General features: G+C 40.9%; 1 protein-coding gene across 8 annotated transcripts in view; it reads right to left on the reverse strand.

The window, feature by feature from the left end:
* IKZF2 (IKAROS family zinc finger 2) overlaps positions 1-22662 on the reverse strand; it is an 81401-nt gene that overhangs the window by 27639 nt on the left and 31100 nt on the right. The gene's annotated exons all lie outside the window — the stretch shown is intronic.

Consider the following 22662-nt stretch of genomic DNA (forward strand, 5'->3'; position numbering starts at 1 on the left):
CTTCTTACCAATGGTTTCCTCTTCATGCCCAGAAATTTCAATAGAGCAGAGGTGGCAACCCTAACATCAGATTTAAAGACAGTTCACAGCAGCAGGAACATGAAAATCTTAATACAAGTTTAATATGTAAGAAGCAAATGAAAAAAAATAAAAATAATTCAGTGCAACAAACTAAGATGATATTTTTCAGAACAGTTAACCACTACATGTATAAAATGCAATGATCCTGTAACATGAAACCAGAAAAAAAACAAAAAAACGAAGCCTTGAGATTACTGTAGCAGAGTTTACCGTTTCTACCTCCCAACTTCTCACCATACGCTCGCATCTTGCTGCTTTTTGGCTTTTCTCCAGTAGGGCAGAACATCTGCCAGGTGTCTGCTGCAAGCTGTTGGCCCCTCTCCTTGTGGTGTGTCTGAATGAGCCCACATGTAAGGGTACAGGGGCCCTGGCAGAGCAGTGAGGAACGGAGCCTGACCTCACGCAGCCCCAATCTCCTGCTTAGCACATCTCCATCCTTCCACTTATAGATCCTGCCGTCAGTGCTTGTTATGTGCCTGTATCCTCTCCCACTGGGATGGAGCGGCGAACAGCAGGTCTCCATAGAGGATAAATGTTGCAAGAGGGATCTCCTCACTGCTATACTGAATCCACAGTACCTGCATAATGTGCAATTCTCTGCCTTTCCTTAAAAGAAGACCATGGTGGATCCACAGCTTCCACAAAAAGGCTAAGCGCACACCACTCAATCCCATATTTCTACATTGTGATGCAGCTACTGCTACTCCTATTACCCTTGGATACACATCTGTCAGTGTCACTGCTCACTGTCATACTGGCATTCTATTCACGGGGACATGATGAAGCATTTGAGGTGGTGCTGCAGTGCAAACAGAATTTAAACAAATGAGAGTAATACATTATCAAAAAGTAAATGTGAGAAGATCACACTTAAACCAGTACTGCATCAAATGCCTCTTGGTACGGCTCTTTAAAAAAGTGAGGCCGTGCAGCCTAGCAAGCGTTGTAAGACGTACGTAGTGAAAAAGAAGACGCATCGCATGGCAGATAAATCCGGAGCGTAAAAGCAATTTCCGGACAAACGGATAATAAATAGCACTACAGTAGATGAGCGGCGGCAGGCTGTGTCAGACACCAGAAGATTACAGTACCGGATGTTGATCCCTGCTTACAGATTACACTGATCTATCTTACAGGAAATATTTATTCGTAACTTTCAAGCCTTCCAGTCGGTTCTGTCCCTAGGTACAATACTATGAGCCATACAAAGTGCCTTAAAGGGAACCTATCACTACAAAATGCAACGCAATGTGAAAGCACCATGTTATAGAGCCGGAGGAGCTGAGCAGATTGATGTATAGTTTTGTAGGAAAAGATTTGGTAAAAGCTGTAATTTATACATTTATATTGTTGCTTTTTCTAACCTCCTGTGAACAGCTATTGGTACAGAAAAGAGGCGTCATCAGTGACTGATAGCATGGAGTGTGTATTGTGTGCATAAGTAAGCATATAGAAATAGACATCAGTGACTGATAGCACCTCCTCCCTGTACCGATAGCTGTTCACAGGAGGTGTAAAAAACTGCGATATAAATGCATAAATCAAAAGTTTTAATGAATCTTTTTCCACAAAAATATATATCAAACTGCTCAGCTCCTCCTCCTGCAGATTTCATTGCATTTTGTGGTGACAGGTCCTCTTTAAAAAGGGGTTTTCTCCCTTCAGCAGAGGGCATTTATCATGTAGACCAGGGATGCTCAACCCGCAGCCCTCTAGCTGTTGCAAAACTACAACTCCCAGCATGCCATAATAGCTGTAGGCTGTCCAGGCATACTGGGATTTGTAGTTTTACAAGAGCTGGAGGGCCACAAGTTGGGCATCCCTGATGTAGACAGAGTTAATACAAGGCACGTACTAATGTATTGTGAGTGTCCATATTGTCTCCTTTCGTGGCTTGATTCAGTTTTCCATCGCTTTATATGCTGATAGCTTCCAGGGATTACAGCGCAGATAGGAGGTGGCCGGGATGGGAGCTGCTGTGCAGGTGTGGCCTATGCACGCTCCCACAGTCCTGGCCAGCACTTTTTCCTACAGTGTGCAAGCACGACCACTGCTGCTGGATTGTAGGGTGGTCATAACCCCTGGAAACGAGCAGTGTATAATGTGATTGAATCCAGCCAGCAAAGGAGGCAATATGGACAATCACGATACATTAGTAAGTGCCTTGTATTAATTTTCTCTACATGATAAAGGCCATTTGATGAAGTGAGACAAGCCCATTGAAGCTGACATTGGGTTCTGATTGGTGCATAGAATGTCACATGTAGGTAACCTATAAAATCTATAATGTATTATCTTTATCCAAGAGAAACCTTACCTCTTCCTGCCTTTATGCCTATGTAAGAGTGAGCCTTTACTTCTTGCATTTTATTCACACACCCCGCTAGCACTGGATTTGGGTACTACTGCACATTGTATTAGGTGCTTACAGACCTGCGCCTACGTCGACTCTTATCGCCGGAACCTGCAGACATCTTTAAGTCAGTACCATTTGTAGTTTCACAACCTGTTGTTCTAAGCCTCTGATAAGGGAATGTGACAACCATCTCATCATTATGAAAGCCTCCACTATCTTTCTTTCCTTGTGCTGTTTGAGCAACATTCTCAGTAACTGCCTCTTCCTGCATTCACATGACATTTCAAAAAGTTGCCTCATGTAGCGGATGATCTCCAATTATCAAAAGAAAACATCTTAGAAATAAGATGTAGAAAAAAAAAAAAAAGCAAGTTCTTGTTTTCTTCAGCAATGCTTTTCATGCTAAGACGATGATATGATCTGGTCCCGGGGAAGGGGACCATGTATCACCTATTAAGGTATCACTTTTAATCAAACGTTTAATCAACAGTAAAAAAAAAAAAAAAAAAAGGACTAAAAAAAATAGCCAACTGTAGAAACACTATGAAAACCACTACAAAGGCAAAATGGGACAAGCCACACAAAGCTTACTGGAGAGAACTGCATGCGATTGCGCGCATTACACGTACGCGCATTGGGGATTACAGGCAGTTTTTCCCTCGCAGAATTTTGTACAGAAGGACCACAGTGTAATACAGTACCAGCAAAGTGAATGAGAATTTAGACAAATCTTACATGCACTTTGCTTTTTTTCTCAGGTTTAGAAATTGATCTGTTTGATTTTGAAATCAGCAGCATGTCAATTTTAATCCTTTTCGATGGAAGGGCGAGATCTGTGGAAAATCTGCAACAAATCCGCACCAAAACTGCTATGAATCGTGTGGATTTAGGTGCTTTTTTTTGTGCAATTTCGGTGCGGATTTAATGTAGATTACTGTACATAAATCTGCACCTTGTGCAGCCACCCTTTATTGCCATTGACTAAGAGCAGATATTCCAGTGGAGGAGGATGCTCTGTATACAGATGTACCAAAGTTTCACTTGACACATGGGGCAATATTTTCCGGGGCCTTCATACAAAGCAGATTTTGTTGCAGAAAATTTCTGCATAAATAAATATTCATAATCCGTTCCATTCGCCTGAATGAGGTTGTTTTGGTAGCAAGCACATGGATTTCTGCAAGCAACATGCCGGTGGATGCAACAGATTTCCATTCGCAGAAATTTTCTGCAACAAAATCGGGCGCGTGTGAAGGCACCCTTTTTAGGTGTTTTAAAAGCTTGTCTTAATCTATCCCTCCCCCACTGGCGCCAGATGCCCCACAATTATTAAAAGGCGCACATCTTTAGCCCATGGGCCTGCACAGGTACACCCAAAATCTACATTTCAGGTATAATAGGTGTGCTGGGCCGGCTATGCTCAGCCCATTGTTTTTGGAAAAGTGGTGAGCAGAGCGCAAAATGCCCAAAAAGTCACAAAATTCTGGGCAAGCGGGCTGTGCGCCAAAATGCAACTTTCTGATGCCAGTTTCTAGTGTAAATGGGTTAATAAATCTCTCCTTAACATGTTAAATACATTGTTGCAGCAAACATTAGGTTGACACATGCGGTCTGAAAAAATGCTGCTATACAAACCAATGTTGGCGATCTGTTCCTTCACCCTGTTTACTGATCTTCTATACAGTATATACCACTCAACACCACTACAGTCTATTACTGGCTTCAGCGGTATACAGCATGTGTTTTCAGGAATGAAGTGGCAGTGATGGAAACAGTAGGGGATTAAATGAGGAGTATAGGATCCCTTTTTAATTTTTGCACATTTATTGGAATTTTTTAAACAAGTCCAACAATCCCTTTAACAAAAGCCTTTGAAAAGGTAAAGTTAAAGTTTACTGCGACTGTGTACTAGTGCGTTACGTGCCAAATTAAACTTTGCTACATCCGTGCACATTTGCTATGAATACACGTTGCATCATATAATACAGTGGCACCTATAGATGTACTCAAAAAAAGGAAGCTCAGAGATCAAAATGCTACAAATCAAGATACAGTAAGAATTTAAGCCGTATAAGGCTACATATTCTAGACAGGGGGACATGAACCTTCTTTGACCAATACAAGGACTCCATGCACACAAAAAAATAAAATAAAAAAATAGGTCATTAAATCCAGCCTTCCACACCATAGGGTGGCAACCATCTTGCTATCTTTGTGGCACGGAAATAGGAGTGCATATAATACCTATAAAAATTGTGAAGCACTCCCTAATAAATAAATACAACAGAATAAATAACTTTCTACCAGAGCCTACCATTTGAAAAAAATAAAATAAAATATGCCATGCCATAGTCCACCTAACTGTATAATATAAACGTAATACAAACAAATATCACATACCTATAAAAGGAGGGACAATGAGCACCAAAATGTGCAAAAATACTAAAGGGGGTCATTTATTATATTGAAATACGCCTAAATTAGATGTATTTCAGGCAGAGATGATGGCGCAACGGTTACTTGCACCACTATCTGCGACTTCGCCCTGCTCACATCGGGTCTAAAGTTGTGAGCGTGACGTGGGCAGTTAAGGGGACGGCCCAGCAGGTCCGTCTCCTTTACCATCTTCTACACCTGTTTTAGGCGTAGAAAAAAGGTTTAAATGTAAGACGGCTAGAAAGCAATCTTACATTTAAAACTAGCGCTAGAGGCGCCGAAGTTATGGAGAGGCCGGCGTCTCTTCATGCCTTCAGCGGATACACCGCCAGCTATAGGGCTTTATTAAGACCGGTGTCTAAAACGCTGGGCTTAATAAACGTGTCCTTAAATCTTTATTACAAATGCAATGATAAAAACTGCTAAAAAAGCAAACTTGAGAGATGGCATACACTGGAAAATAGACAGATGAGGGCAGGCTATAGCAAATACAACAATCAGTATTTCAAAGTGCGGGTGCATAAACAGACTAAGATTTAACACCCCTGTTCGGGGAATGAGTAATATTGGTTATTCCATAGTAGGCATACAAAACCAATTGGACAAATGTAGATATCGACCACAGTGGAGCCTGTTAACCCCACGTTTCGTTGTCGGCTTCCTCAGGGTGAATGAGGGAATGAGGAAGTCAACTGAAAAATTCATAAGGCGATGTCTTCGCTTGGGCCTTGCAATGCCTGGACAAAAACTCAACTTTCTCTCCCTACAGTTGCACAACATGTGTTGAGTTGCAAAGTTGTGTACTGGGCTCTCAGTTACTATGCAGCAGTCTGCAGAAGTCATCATTACTTCCATGCAGTCCAACAAAGCAATGAGTCCTAAAGCTGCATTGCTCAATAAAATCTTACTTATTTTCAGCATTCTTCAAAACTATACACAGTATAAGAAAAGGTTGGGTAACCTACAGCACATGGGCGTGACTGCTCGCCAATAGAATGGAAACTGTCTGGAACCAACATTACCTCCCGGTGGTCCCAAGGGCAGGTGAGACGAAGGGAAATTCCACACAAGAGTATCCAGTCTGTGAAATAGGCTCTGTGTGACAGCAGTATTTCCCGGACTGAACACTGCTCCTGTGACACAAACTCACAGAATTTTGATGCGTTTTTCTGCCCGACTGCAGCTGTACTGAATTGTACAGTACTCACATATTATAGTCAGTACAATTCAGTACAGCTCTGGCCAGGCAGGAAAACTCGGCATTATAAATCATTATAATGCATGAGTTTGTGTCATAAGAGCAACGTTCAGGTGGGAAAATACTGTTGTCACACAGAGCGTATTTCAAGGAGTGAATAAGCTTGTGTGAAATTGGCCCAAAAAGGTACGGTATATTCGGCTGTTTCACAAAACTGCATGGTGATTTTACCATTTAGCATAGCCATGCAGTGTTTTGTAGGTGAAATATTGGTTTACATTTTTCATGCATAAAACCATATCACAAAACCATGACAAATCATGGTAAAAATACGACTTTGCGGTTATCAACAACTGTGTGAAGATACGTTTAAAAAGTTTGGCAAATTGGCAATGTAATTGATCAAAATGCAATACACCGTCACATACTCCAGTGGGGGCGGGGGGCTTAAAAATGAAGTACAATCTGTAGGAAAAAAAAAATTGTTTAAAGATGAGCCAGACTGATCAAACGTGACTCTTGAAAAATTTTGCAAGGAAGACTCAAGTAAAACTGGTGCAAAAATGTTCCACATAGAGTATTTTGAAACATAAAAATGTTGGATAACACCTTTGCAACTCCTATCCACACAATAGGAGTTCAATGTAGGACCACTGGGACCATCACTCATCACTAGAACTGCCCTGATGTATATGGAGGCAATAGAAACAAAGATGACTCAGTCAGCCCCTTAGGCACTGTATGGAGCAGAAGGGCTCATACATGACCACTGCTCCATGCAATCTCCTCCCCATTGTGACTTAGTGATCGGTGGGAATTCCAGCAAGCATATTTTATCACTATCCTTTAGATAGATTATAAAAAGATTTTTTTGTGGGATAACCTCTTCCAATATAGTAAAATAAAAGTTCTGGAAAACTATTTGAATCATGACTAATAAACAGAACCCGCCCCGCCCCCCCCCCCCCCCCCCCACACAAAATTGTTATACAATATATATACAGAACAGGAAGAAGTCTCACAAGATAAATACATACCATTTGGCCAGCATTTAGGCAACGGGCAGGTGATACCATTGCGGTTCGTTAATCCCAGTTGCTATATTACAAAATGACTAAAACATGCAGAAGCCATGAACGTTCCCAGTATCAGCAGCCTGTTGTTTTGCAAATTGCAAGTTTTGTTGAAGTCTGCACTAAAGACTAGAACACAGTCGCCCAACTCATCCCAACAGTCACATCAGGAAAGTCCCTAAGGTCTCATTACTCATTTGATACACAGAAGACAAGAAATCCCGGCCCTACAGAGTTTCACAGCAAGAACTTCACAGCAGGACAAGAGCCAAGAGGATCTTGCAGAATACAAGCAGCACACAAGATAAAGAACTGGAGGCACGCTACAATGTCATTAACTAAACAAAAGCAAGACTGTGGTGGCGGTGCGAATACACACCGGTCAGAGTCTTTCCTATGGTAAGAAGGTCAGAAAAGAGATTCCTAAAAACACCCAACATTTTAGAATGTATATTGAAAGTACAGGGACATAACCCACAGTAAACTTTGAAAATGAAGGATGCTTTGGCTGCCAAAGGCCTTTTTCAACTGGTGTCTAAAGTGGCTAGGTTAAACCACTTTTTGCCCAGTTAAAGGGATTCTCTGGGATTACTATGGTTCTTAACAGAAATGCTCATGTAGTTGCTTACCTCATGTACATCTTCCTCAATGTGGACTCTCCTGACCAGTTTTCACCATAAAACCACTCTGGTTGGCTTACGTCCTGCATGTAGCACTTCCTGTAGCTATATCCAACCAAACCCAGGATGCTCTTCTCCAATCTCTGCTCAGCTCCAACACCTCTCCCTAATAATGTCCAGCTAGTTTATAACTCCTCCTACCTGTCATAGAATTCCGTTATGGCCCGTGGTAATGGAATTGTAATAAAACCCGAACCCCGAACTTGTAAAACACAAGTTCACTTATCCCTAGCCATAAGGTTATGCAAATCATGGAAGTAGCAGATGTCTCTAAAATCTGCAGATTATCACATTTTCAAGCACCTAGCTCTAATCTGTGGCATGTGGGAGGAGCATAAAAGCAAGATTGACAGCAAAGTTTTTTAGCCACATGACACCTCAAAAATTAGAGGAAGTCATGTAGGATGATTATGCGATGCCTCCTGTTCAAATCAACACTTGTTGCAAACTGAGAGGGACAGAATCTTTGAAGTGAGAGACCTTGATTTATGACTCCAGCAAATCACTACACACCTAAGCAGTGATGTAAGCAGTGCTCTATGTTGTGTGTTTTGGTGGTTGGGAGAACAACAACGAACTGGAATAACAGCAAGAGTTCCACAGAGGCAAATGTCTGCACAGATGGATCATCTGATTGGAGGAGTGGCGAGTAGTGATATTCTGTATTGCAAGTGAAATTGAACATCACATTCCAACCCCAGGGGAGCAAACATTGTCTACACAAACAATCAGAAGGCGTTTGCACAACATTGGGCTATGAGCCAGACGTTCAGCTACGGCTGTTCCATTGACTTCACACCACTGCTCTCAAAGTCTATCATGGTGCACAGCAAGACAGCAATGGAGGCTGGAATGGAGGTCTATCCTCTTCAGCGATAAGTCTCACTCTTTTCTTGGATGCAATAATAGTCGGAGACTGGTCTGGAGACCACACAGGCAATGCCATGAAGAGGCCTTCACAAGGATACATCACACTGGTCCTACTCCTGGATTTATAGTGTAAAGTGGAATAATGTACGGTAGCCAGACCCCTCTCTAGTCTTCATTTCAGGTACACTGACAGCTCAGAATTACATTGGAGAAATGGCCTACCACTGGTTCCAGGACCAAATCAAGAGCCCAAGAGCCTTTTTTTGACAGGACAACAATGCCAGTCCGCATGTTGCTTGCGCTACTGTGAGCAGCCTGTGTGGTCATAACATGCTACCATGGCCTGGAGAGTCTCTGGATTTGTCTCCCATTGAGTACATTGGCCGGCAACTGTAAAATGATACGACTTTCCAGTGTTCATTATCCCTGGACTGTGACATCACAGTGTTCAGTGTAGAATCAACCTTGATCAAAGAGCAGGAAAAACAAAAGTGTGCTGCACTAGGGAACTATGTCCAAAATAATTATTGAATAAGACAATAAATAATAAAACAAGGAGGGCAAAGCTACGCATTTCGGTGACAGACTGTCACCTTCATCAGACCTGATTCTACATGGGTATTCTGGCGTCCTGAGAGGCCTGTCCAGCACACAAGCGCAGCAGCCTGGAATCCCTCCCGTATGGGAGTAATTTTGTCTACATCTAGTGGTACACCTAGGATGCACAACACTATCCGGTAAAGTGTTATTACCCTTATCCTCAATTTTGCATATTAAGATATTACACCAGGGAGCGCTCCCTTTATTTCTCTTTCATCACTGTGTTCACTATCCCTGGACTGTGACATCACTGCGTTCATTATCAGTGTATTGGGATATCATATGACATCCATCTTTGTTTAGTAGTGTGGCTAGCCAGGAATTTCAGATGAATGAGTGGCCATGAAGTACAAGGAACGCTTGACTCCTCAGAACTGGAGCCACTCTCATAGAAAGGCTCTCCTCTCTGACTCACAGAGGGGGGCAGGGGATCCCAACTATTATGTCCAGTTGCCACAATAGGGCGTATGGACAGGATACCCTCCAGTCTGGACCTACCAAGAGACATACCTTCTGGATTGTCATTAAAATATAAAAATTAAAATATTATAATAATGTATTTAAATGTAACAGTTGAGATGGACGGGAATATGTACTTATATTGGCCAGATGTAAATTGACCTACCTAAGCTGTTCCAAAGCTACTTTACAGAGAAAAAAACTTGGTCTATAGGGAAACTCATTTTCCACAGCACAAGTGGCCACTGGACCCATATCTAATGAGCAAGTGAGTACACTTCTATGAAACAAACCCCTCTCTTTCTGAGTAACTGCATACCGTATAGGTTCAATGATGTGATACACATGAATATTCAGCACACTGCTGCTTTGCTTTACATTCACAAAAATGTAGTTGCCAACTGTTGGCAGCTGAACCTTATTGAAAATAGGTGTGGACAGACTGGGACACTGTCCAGAACCTTGTGCAGGGACACCACAGGAAGCCTGCCGTCAGCTAACATAAAGCTACTTAATAGTCAAGAGCCAAAATTTGAGAAGTTTGGGGAGTTAGAATCAGATAGTTGCCACTGTGCCCTGTAAGTAGACAGATCTTGAAATTTGCGCTATAAAAGTACGCATGCTACCCTTGCAGTGACATTTTTTTGAGACTACTTTTCTAGCAAATCAGCAATTTCTAAAGTCGCCTATAACATTACATAGACATATAATACAATAAAATGCTGTAATTCATTTGGATTTGGCATTGCCTCGCAGTGGAACAAGGATTGTGGGGGAAGCAGTTAAAGTGGTTGTGCGGTGTCATGACTGATGGCCTATCCTTAGGATATATCATTAATATCAGATCTGAGGGGGTCTGACACCTGGTACCCGGCCGATCGGCACTTGGGAGATCGCCGTGTCCTCTTCAATGTTTAACTGCACCGCTGTTCACCCCATTCACTTGAATTGAAGAAGAAGAAGAAGAAGCTGTAATTACACTGCACCCAGCTACAACGGAGACGACGTGCAGGTAAACACTGAAGAGGACGGAAGAGCATCACGGTCTCTCCAGACGTCTGGTCGAATGGGGTGCTGGGTGTCTGTCCCCCGCGTATCTGATACTGATGATTTATAGTGAGGTTAGTTCACCGGTATCATGACACTACACAATCCCTTTAAGCAGGAAGCCCTGGCCATAGACCTTAAAAGGGAAATTTCCCAGGGGGCTGCCTGAACCCTCCTCTCAGTGGTCTCAGCGGTAATTAACGCAGTGAGAATTAAGTGCTCATGTACCCAGCCAGAGACTGCACATGTCCTCCAGAATTCAACTGTGGCCCACAACTGGAGGAGGACAGAAAATGGAAGCTATTGATGGTCACCACAGAAGGGCAGTATATCGTGCTACTCTGTGGTATATGCTTCTGCTGGGACGGCATTTTGTGCTATGGTATTGCTGACTCTGCCTATTGTGTTGCCCCGCTGTCAGTCAATTTAGACCCGCCTACAACATGGGGCCACTTTTATTTTATTTTTCTTTCAAAGAGTTATCTAATAAAGTCCTGCATCATAGATTTATTCTTTTCTTTTTAAAATCGCAGCATGCTCTGGTTGCGCTATAGCTATTCTTTGAAGTACATTTCTGATAATTTTGTGTGCTTGAATGGGTCACAGTATTTCTTATTCCTCTGCAACTTTGTTTTTGATTAGCCATTTCCAACTCTTTGCATAGGCCACACACTTCGTTTTTAAATGTGAGCCTTCTAACGATTCATGTATATACAGAGATCCGTACATTATTCCAAGCAGCGCAAATCATAACCCTGATCACAGGAGAGGAGAATTCCTAAATGTGACATGATGAGGTTTATAAGGACAGTGCCTTTCTAGGAAATGGTTATATGAAGTTCTGTAAATTGTAGGACAAGAAATATAGGATCCCCAAATAGACACACCCGATTTTACAATTGCTCTGCCAGCACCAATACTAGCTTACAGCCATGAAACCGGTTTCATAACATTTTCCTTCGAAAGTAGCTGCAATTCGTGACCCATCTGAGACTTGCTCAACAGTGGTGTGTCCTGCAATACAGGACTTGTTTTACGGAAATTTCTGGTTTCTCTCAAGGGATGTCACATGGATCCTCTTAGATGAAAGGGTAGGAAGGAGGGCTAAAGGGGTTTTCCAAGATTTGTTTACTCAAAATAGATCATCAATATCTGATTGATGGGGGTCTGACACCCAGGACCCCAGGCGATCAGCTGTTTGAGAAGGCAGCAGCCTTCTCTCTGCTTTTCCTAGGCCAGTGATGACACGTTCACCTATTACATGGCCTAAGAGCAGCTCAGTCCCAGGACCCTCACCAATCAGATACTGATGACCTATTCTGAGGGGAAAAAAAATAATATCCTAAAAAAAATAAAAAACTTTTATGGAGCAAAATATTTTCTTCAGGGAAGCATTTAGTGGACACAGTCTGTCTTGGGTTGTGTTACTATGTTTATAGCAAATGGTAACTAGTTTGGTTTTCTGGCCATCAATATTGATGTCCAAACGTCATCAATATGTGATCAGTGGGATTCTGACTTCTAGTACCCCCACATTCAGCTGTTGGAAGAGACTGTGGCACTCCGGTGAGCGCTGCAGCCTCTTCATGGGCTAGTGACGTCACATTCATTGGTCACATGGCCTAGGCGAGCTCAGTCAGATACAAGTGAATGGCCTGGGATACAATACCAAACATAGCCGCTATCCAGTGTACAGCACTGTGCTTGGTAAGCTTTGAGGAGGACGCAACACTCCCTGGAGCACCACAGCCTCTTCAAACAACTGATCAACAGACAGTGATGAGCCGCTACCAATTAGATAATGATGACCTAAACACCGCGCAACAATGATTTTGCTATTGAGAGAAAAACATGTGATTTATACTAAAATGAGCACGCTGAATCCAAATATACACTCGGAATTTGCCTGAGACATCTAGATTTTAACCCCTTATGGACCCTGGGATTTTCCATTTTTGCGTTTTTGTTTTTCACTCCCCCATTCCCATAGTCCTAACTTCTTTATTTTTCCATTCACGTAGCCTTATGAGGGCTTATTTTTTGCGAGACAAGTTGTATTTTCGAATGGCACCATTTACAGTTGCATACCATGTAGTAAGAAGCGGGGAAAAAATTCCAAATGGGGTAGAATTAATTCTGATAAAGGTTTTTTTTTAATTTTTTTACACTGTACTATGCAGTAACATTGACCTGTTATCTTTATTCTCCAGGTCAGTACGGTTACAACGATACCACACTTGTATAATTTTTCTTAAGTTTTAATACTAAAAAAAAAAAAAAAAAAACTTTGAGGAAAAAAAAAAATGTTAGAACTTTTTGGTAGTTATGTGTACAGGGCTGTGTGGGGGCAACTTTTTTGCGGGAAGATCTGTTCTTTTCAGTGATACCAATTTAAAGAGTGTGTGACTTTTTAATCACTTTTTTTTCCCCTTTACGCCATTTTCTCTATGCCATTAATTTTGTTGTTTAAGTACCTTTTTTTAACCCCTTAGGGACCGGGCTCATTTTCACCTTAAGGACCAGGCCATTTTTTGCAAATCTGACCAGTGTCACTTTATGTGGTGATAACTTTAAAATGCTTTCACTTATCCAGGCCATTCTGAGACTGTTTTTTCTTCACATATTGTACTTCATGACACTGGTAAAATGAAATCAAAAACATTTATTTATAAAAAAAATACAATTTTTTTTTTTTTAAATAGAAAAATTTGCAAATTTTTAAGTTTCAATTTCTCTACTTCTATAATACATAGTAATATCTACAACAATAGTTATTACTTTACATTCCCCATATGTCTACTTCATGTTTGGATCATTTTTGGAATGACATTTTATTTTTTGGGGATGTTACAAGGCTTAGAAGTTTAGAAGCAAATTTTCAAAAACCCACTTTTTAAGGACCAGTTAAGGTCTGAAGTCACTTTGTAAGGGCTTACATAATATAAACCACCCAAAAACGACCCCATTATAGAAACTACACCCCTCAAGGTATTCAAAACTGATTTTACAAACGTCGTTAAAACTTTAGGTGTTCCACAAGAATTAATGAAAAATAGAGATACAATTTTAAAATTTCTCTTTTTTGGCAGATTTTAAAATTTTAATAATTTTTCTCCAGTTACAAAGCAAGGGTTAACAGCCAAACAAAACTCAATATTTATGGCCCTGATTCTGTAGTTTACAGAAACACCCCATATGTGGACGTAAACTGCTGTACGGGCACACGGCAGGGCACAGAAGGAAAGGAATGCCATACGGTTTTTGGAAGGCAGATTTTGCTGGACTGGTTTTTTGACACTATGTCCCATTTGAAGCCCCCCCGATGCACCCCTAGAGTAGTTGACATTATTCATTGCTTCCAAAACTCCTCAGAAGCGAAAAGAGTCCCATTTCTAAGAGTGAAGTGGATTTTCATAATGGTACTCGGTCAGATGAAATTGGATTATAAAGGGTGGATTCACACCAATTAATTTGGTTTTGAGAGAAAACCATAAAGATTCCATAAAGGGGTTTTGGGTAAGTAAAGGATGACCTATCCTCAGGATATGTCTTTGATATCTGACTGGTGGGGGTACGACATCCGACACCCCCACCAATCAGCTGTTGTGCATTATACAGAGGCTGTGTTTTGTATTTCAGTTCAATCCCATTCACTTGAATGGAACTGAGCTACACAAAGGCCATATGAACTATGAATGCGACATCAATGGCCTAAGAAGAGGCTGCAGCACTCACGGGAGCGCTACACCATATTCAAGTAGCTGATCTGCGGGGGTCCTGGGAGTCAGACCCCCAATAGTCAGATACTGATGACCTATCATGAGGATTGGTTATCTATATTCAAATCCCAGAAACCCCTTTAATCTGATCTAATCTAACAGACCATGTATAGACCCGGATTACTTGCGCAGCAGTCTTAGACAACTATGTTTTATTTTTCCTTCTTGATTATCAGATTCTTTTTTTTATTGACACATTAAGCACAGGCACATAAAGCCAAATGTCAAAATCTGGTCTAAACATATATTGCACCAATTTATCATACATTACAGTCTTCAATTTAAAGGCTTTCTAACCTTTAATAACATTATAGGCACAGTTACATTATAATAATATAAAATTCATATCTATTCACATATGCTACTGAAAATAACTATATAAAATCCATTGACCTTGGTAATGTACAGTAGTAAAAAAGAATGTGTCATACAATGAGGAAACCCTCTGGTCATAAAACAGTTAATCAGTAGGGAAAAGCCAGGGCAACGTAGGGAGAAAACATGGGAAATTTCTAAAAAGGAACTTTGTACATTTTATCAAATTATGGGGGGAAAAAAAGGACCTTCTGTGGGAAACCCAAATCCAATAATTACTAGATAACATTGCATGGTTTATTGTATGTCTAGACTCCTACTTGCTTAGATATTTACTATGCAGAAGTAATGTCTAACCTTTCACTGTACTGAACTACAATCTTTCTATGGATGAGAAATCAGTCCTTCAGGGGCCCAATTTAGTCACTACTGGGGTCAATCAAACTGGTGTAAAGTAGTACTGGCTTAGTTGCCCATAGCAACCAATCAAATTCCACCTTTCATTTTCCAATGGAGCTGTGAAAAGTGGAATCTGATTGGTTGCTATGGGCAACTAAGCCAGTTCTACTTTACACTAGTTCAATATTTCCTGTCAAACCATAAATGGTCCATAAACATGCCACTAACTACCATAAGGTACAAGGTGGCCCTGAATGTTCTAGTTTAAGACGAATGTCTGCATACAAAACCATATACAGTTACACAGAGAGCTAATCTAAACAAAAAGTTACATAAACCAGTCTCGTTATATTATATTAATTGTAGCACTGGTTTGTACTAAAGGTTCAGAGCTGCATTCACAATTGTTCCGGTTGTTATTGGCAGTAGTCAACCATCATGTTCTACCAACATCAAATCGCTGTACACATTTGGGGTAAAGAGGACAACTTCCAGAATGCAAATCGCTAGTGGAAGCTCTGTAGAAACTTTATTGGCAGAGAGTGATGAGAACTTTCAGCCTGGAGTATTGTGAACGCAGCTCTGGACTACTGTACAGGCTGTAACTCAGGATCAATAAGGATAAGTAAAGCAATATATTACAGACATTCTAAATAGGATTATTTGTTCTTGTAAACGCTAAAATGAAGAAGCCACTTTAACCCCTTTCTGACATCTGTTGTACATGCCTTCTGTTTTACCCAGCAGACATGCAGTGTCCATCATCAGAAACCACTTACATTACAGACATTTAACCTCTCAGATGCCATGTTCAATCACGTCTATGGCATCTAAAAAGGTCCTTTAGAGGAAGGTGGCAGCCTCTGACCTCTAAGTGGCTTCCAGGGGTGTCACTGTAAAGATCCTATTAAGACCTGCAAGAGGCAGGGCTCAACAGGGACAACATTATTGCCATAGACTGCAATATCATTTTATTGCAGTCTATGGTGTTCAGTGAACATTTAAAATAAAGTTGCTTTAAAATCTAAAAACATAAAAATTCAAACTACCTCCCATTCCTCATTTTACAAATACAAATAATAAAATAAACATCACTGGTCACTATTGAGATTAAAAAAAATAAAATAAAAATTGTCACTTTGTTACTTTGCTTCCTCGCTTCTCAAAAATTGAACAAGTGAAAAAGTTATACATATTCAAAAAGTTATACATATTGCATAATGGTATTAATCAAAACTTCAGGTTGCCCTTAAAAAAAAGAAGTACAGCTCTGTACACAAAAAAATAAAAAAATATGGGGATGCAAAGTCATATATTTTTTAAACTAGTACAAGGTGATAAAAACTATATACATTTATTATCACTGTACTGACCTGTAGAATAAAAGAAAATATCTTTGCACCATGATTTTACAAGGTTCATTTTGTGGTAGTTGTGTTTTTTTCGGCTTCTCACTACATCACATATCTATCATATTATGTGAACTAAAATGAAAAAGCTATGAGTTTTTGGAAGGCAGAGCGAAAATGCAGAAACAGAAAATGGCAGCAGGAAGGGGTTAAAATGCTGGAAACTTAGAGGGACATTATCATTCGCTGTATGCCATTTTTCTGGTGTACAAAAGTCAAACATTTTAGCACAACCCACAATTTTTGCACAAATGTACATCCTTTTATTATTTTTTGTGGCTTTCGGCACTTTTCTAAAAAGCGGGTCTGGCTCGGCAAAAAGGGGTGGGGCCTCCTCGGCCTAACAGTTTTATCATTTAGGACAGAAAATCAATGCACAGCTGAAATCTATGTGCTGGAAGAGATTTCAGTTTGTGGGGCACAGACAAACAAAAGATGGAATAAAGTTATTAAGAGGTTACACGCCAGTCCTATAAAATCTGCCCCTCGGAGCTTCTTTTGCTTACCTGAGTATTAGTATATAATAATAATAATAATAATAATAATAATAATAATAATAAAGAAGGTAGTTTTCTTACCATCAGTACAATATTGACTTTTTTTTTTTTTTACAAAAAAAACAACTAAGACATCTAAAATAAGTGTGTTATGAGAACCTAAATTCCAAAAAAACTTATTATATAGAGGATATTACAGACTACAAATGAAAGGTTGATCAGATGGCTAGGGATCATCTAAGAGAAGCTCAGCTGCAGATCAGTAAACAATTGCACACATGTCACCCTTCTGCTCTGGTCCTCTGGGCACAGTAACCCTTGGGAGACATGAAACTCCAAGGAAGATCTTTGAGTAAAGGAGAAGGTGGAGCAGGGAAAGCAAAAATATCTTTGCAAAGAAAAACTATCCACCAAGCTGTAGTTGCTTTTCTATCTGGAACAGTCAAAAGCTTAGATTATCAAAGTCTTTTTGAAGCTAAAGAAAGGACACACGATAAAGACCTGCTATCATCTGTGGAAACCAGCACTGATGACCTTCTGTTTTTACAGTAATAACATTTTATAATTTATATTTTTTTTGTTTATTTTTGCCATTAAATTGAGATCTGTGGTTACCCTAGTCTTTAGGATTATGAGTTAACATCCTACCACTGAGCATCACTTCTAGTTACATTGGCCTCCACTACACAAACTTTTGCTGCTTGTAAAAAATGCCATAAATTTTAAAGCGGTCTTCCAGGATTACTAAATTTTTGACAGATATGCTCATGTAGTTGCTTACCTCATGCTTTTTCAATTCGGACTCTCCGGACTCGTTTTGACTTTGTATATAGCTCACTTTGTTTGCTTTCCACCCTGTATGTGGCACTTCCTGTTGCTGTATCCAACCAAACCCATGATGCACTTCTTCTTTCTCTGCCACAGCTCCAGCCCCGCCCCTAACAATGCCTAGCTAGTTTATAGCTCCTCCCACCCAGCTAGTTTCATAGACACTCCCCTATCACTGCTTTGACACGCCCATGGACATAACATCACAGGAAATAAAAAAGACCTGCATGGACATGGTCATGTGACCACTGCCCAGAATGGAAGATAGGAGCCAAAAAGATAAAAGAAATACATTACACAAGTACATCTACCTTCAAAAATGATTATTTTAAAGTTGCAAGCCAGGAAACATTTTTAAGTCTTTTACTAAGTGTTTTGACAAGTATATTATAAGCATTTTTTCAATTAGCTAAATTCTTAACCCACATTTTTCTTCTGTAGAGATGCCGTGGGGAAAATATCAGAAAAATTTGAGAAAAACACACATACACACACACACACACACACAATACTGACACCTCATCCATACTCTGCAAAAAATAATCTGTATTATATACCAACCTGCGATGGGCATTTTAAATCTGCAACATGTCCAGTTAAGCTGTGGATACCCACTGCAAATTTCACCCTCGGCAATGCATTCGGTGAAATCCACAACATATCAGAGCAAATTCCACTGCAAAAATTCCGCCCCGTGTATCCCCCTTAATGGGTTTTCGAGAATTCATGGCAGAAAATACTGCAACAAATCCTTTGTCCACATGTGAATATGCCCTAATTGGCCACCACCAGTCCACGACCTGAAGAGTATGTTATGTTTGACCAATGTCTCTAAAGGTCAGCTTACACAATTAATGTGCAATATCTTTCAATAACGAGACCTCATATTACTGTCCACACATTTTAGATGCTCGTTCAGCCATCAGGTATATATCTCCCGCCTCCCTAATACACATGAACTCTTGGTTACGGCAATCGTGCATGTGTTTTCAGTGGGGAGAAGGTAATGAGCCGCTGTCAGGCATCTCAAGCAGAAGGTTATTGTTCCTGTGGGATAAAAGGTCGGACAAGTTGAAATCAAACAGGTCCAAACCTTCTTAAAGGTGTTGTCTCACCTCATACATTGGTGGCATATTGCTAGGATATGCCACCAATTTCTGATAGCCGCTGTTCCCAGAAGTGGGACCAGCACCTATCTCTAGAGCTGAGCCTGCAAAGTGAAGGAGAGCAGACCATGCATGCGCAGCCGCTCTCCATTCATTTCTATGGGACCGCTCAAAATAGTCAAGTGCACTGCTCAGCTACTTTTGGCACTCCCATAGAAATGAATGGAGGGGGGCGGCGCACGAGCGGTCCGCTCTCCTTCACTTTGCAGGCTCCGTTTTGGATATCAGACATTGGTGGCATATTCTAGTGATATGCTACCAATGTATGAGGTGAGACAACACCTTTAACCCAGATGAGAGAAAAGTGTGGTGACCTTGTGCACATTAGATGGTTGTCTCATACTGACAACATTGGCAGCTTCATCTGACACTTGCCTAATGTGTATGGCACCTTTAATAGCAGGTAATTAAAAGAGATACCTGTACTAGACTCCCCAGCACTATTTACCTGCCCTAGACTGCTGGTGACGAGAACAAGCCCCTTGTTTAAATCAAGAGGCCGAGAGTGTAAATCCACCCGGATATAACTTTGGAATTGCTTAAGAGAAAATGTGGAAAGACCAGAAACCCGTTCTGTTGGAAGAAAATACAGGTGGGAGGGAATTTCTGTTTAAAGAGAAAAAAAATAATAAACTTTTATTTGACAGGTTTTGGCCAGAGGCCAGAATATCCAGGAGTATCTAAGAAGGTGCGGAGGGGACTGGCGAAAGGCTTGTTAAGGAATGGGGTGGATGGGATGGGTCATGCAATTTCAACTGTAAGACAAGCACTTTTATTAACCCTTGCTTTACTTAAACCAGTGATAACTGCATATTCATATACAACTATAGTCCCAGTCTCACGCCCTGTAAAAACTAGACAGGTCTGCCATTCGGGTTTGCGTAAAAACACTCAGCTTGGATATAACTAGATGTGTATGTGCAGTTATTTATTTTTATATATATTTTTTTTAAATGGTTTAAAAAAAAAAAAAAAAAAAAAAACAGCTACAACAAAAAATAGAAGGACCAATTACCCCATTTAGTGGGGGGATGGGCTAGAAGAAGAGTGAAGCTTAGATCAGCCTGGGGCATATTTGGAAAAAAAAAATCTGCTGAAAAATTGGTGAGGAAATTTGCAGCAAAATCAACGCAGATTTGCATGCAATTTCTCCATATCTAAAAAAAATGTTGTCAGACACTGAGCAACCACAAGGAGCAAGCCTGAAAAACTCTATACACAGTTCTAAAACACTTCAATGTTTAAAATCCGTTGGTGAAAATCCACACCGGTCAATTTCCATGTGGGTTTTGCTTGGACTTTTTTCATACACATTGATATGTTCCACTAGCACTTCACAAGTGGATAACAGAGAAACATGGCTGCAGGAAGGATTACGAGGGGGGTTATGAGGAGTAAGCAGCTTATTTTATACACTCATGAACTAGGCAGAAATGTCCTACTACATATATAAAAAAGTGCATCATTATATTTATCACAGAATTAAGACTCAGTAATATGGCTATTGTTGCCCGAATGTGCCATTTTCAGCTGGACCTAATGTGTATCAGGGGGGCCGTCTCGAGTTTAAAGAGCTATTCTGGTTATCCCCTTTTCTCCCTATCTATGGGAGTTCTGGAAATAGCAGATTGGTGAACTCGGCTCTCACCAGAACTCACATAGAGACGAATGGATCAGCAGAAGCAGCAGTGCGCATGCCCAACCTGCCGCTATGTTCATTTCAAGGGCCCGGGGGGTAATGAGACCCCGTGGTAGGAACCGGACAGGGGATAATTCTTAGTTACTGAAATACCCCTTTCAGGCTGATCCTTTTGATATTCAAGAAGATAAGCCATCATCAGAGGTGTGAGGCATCCGCTATCATTTTTCTTCCCGTTGAAATCACATACATGTCAGCTGAGTCGAACCTGCATTTATATGGGGGAGCTGGGAGAGATAGCCGTCAGCCAAACAAGCATTTGACCGACAGCCCCTGAAAGTGTACTGGCACCATTAGTGTATGGAGTAGCTAGATTACTGGGATTTTATGTAACTTCATATAAGATCCAGTTGACATGACAGCTTATTGACTGGAGCACAACAGGATTACTTGTCGCTGGACCTGTTCGTGTCAGACATAGCTCCTCTCAAAACCATACCACTTTGTGCAATGATTCCCCACCTTCTAGACTCTTCAGTTTCTACTGCTTTATCTACAGTAATGGGAGCATTAGCTTAGTGTTACATGAGAAGTTGCTAGTTTTGAGTTTCGATTAAAATATCCCTACAAATTCCTCTGCCTTGCTTCACCTTTTGATAAGATAAAAGTCTTTATCTCAGTCAGATCTCCCCTGAGCTGTCCATCAAAATGTAGAACGCTTAAAAGGAAGTTGGAGAAATTATATTTCCCAGACTCCTAGCGAGGGTGTCACTTTTCGTCTCCTGAAAGGCTCAGTTTCTCCCTTTGGCCACCCTGCAACACTCCCCCCTCCTGCCCCACCCAATTAGAGAGATAGAGACCAACATTAGGAAGAGAAGTGTAAAAGTCAGAAATCTGATAGGGTTGTCACTTCAGTTACCTCAGGGTATAGGGCAATACGGGCATGGAATCCATCACTTGTTCTCAGGTACAATCCTGAAGGGCAGGAAAGGAGAACATATCATGCATATCCAAAATATCTTGAAGCTTTAATTACAACTTTCCACCAAAGCAGTGGTCAGCAAGCTGCCCTCACTCAGCTGTTGAGAAATTACATATGATCTAGTACAGAGCCCTAAAGGGTTTTTTCCGTCCAGATAAGATCATAAATGTCAAATCACCTGCAATGATTCTGCATCAATGCCGTTTCAGTACTGCTCCGATCCCCACTTATCCACTTCCTGTCTCGGCTGAGGAGGGTCACCACTAAAAGGTGTGGGTTTGGCTCTGTAGGCCCACTAGCATTTTGAGCCAGGACAAGAAGAGGAGAGCAGAGAGGACTGGAGCAATGTCAGAACGGCAATGGCGGGAGGAATCAGTGGAGGCGAGTAATGCTTCTTTGTTATTCTTAACCCTTTCTGTCTTTTTTTTAACTATTTGCCTGGAAAAACCCTTTAACAGAGACTGTTAGGAAATAAGCGTCTATTTGACGGGTCCAACAGCAGAAACCACCACTGATCATAAGAACAGGGGGTCCGGTGTTGACTACGACACTGGAGTGGCAGTCAATCAGACATACTGTTGCTCCATCGATCTATAGGAGACTGCCAAATACAAGAAGTGGAATACAGCGCTCAGCAATCTACAGCAGTCCAACAGAGATAAATGGAGTGGCAGCAAGCATGCTCAAGTATTATTCCATTCTAACAGAGACACATGACCCCTGTTCTCCTTACTGGTGAGGGCTCCAGCAGTCAGATACCATCAGGATTTAAACTACAGCACATCCCCTTCCTAAATTTGGCTATGAAGCTGTGGTGCCAATAGTAAATCCCCTTGCTACTTCGATGA

The sequence above is a fragment of the Bufo bufo genome, chromosome 7, assembly GCF_905171765.1.
Source record: "Bufo bufo chromosome 7, aBufBuf1.1, whole genome shotgun sequence".
Taxonomy (NCBI): Eukaryota; Metazoa; Chordata; class Amphibia; order Anura; family Bufonidae; genus Bufo; species Bufo bufo.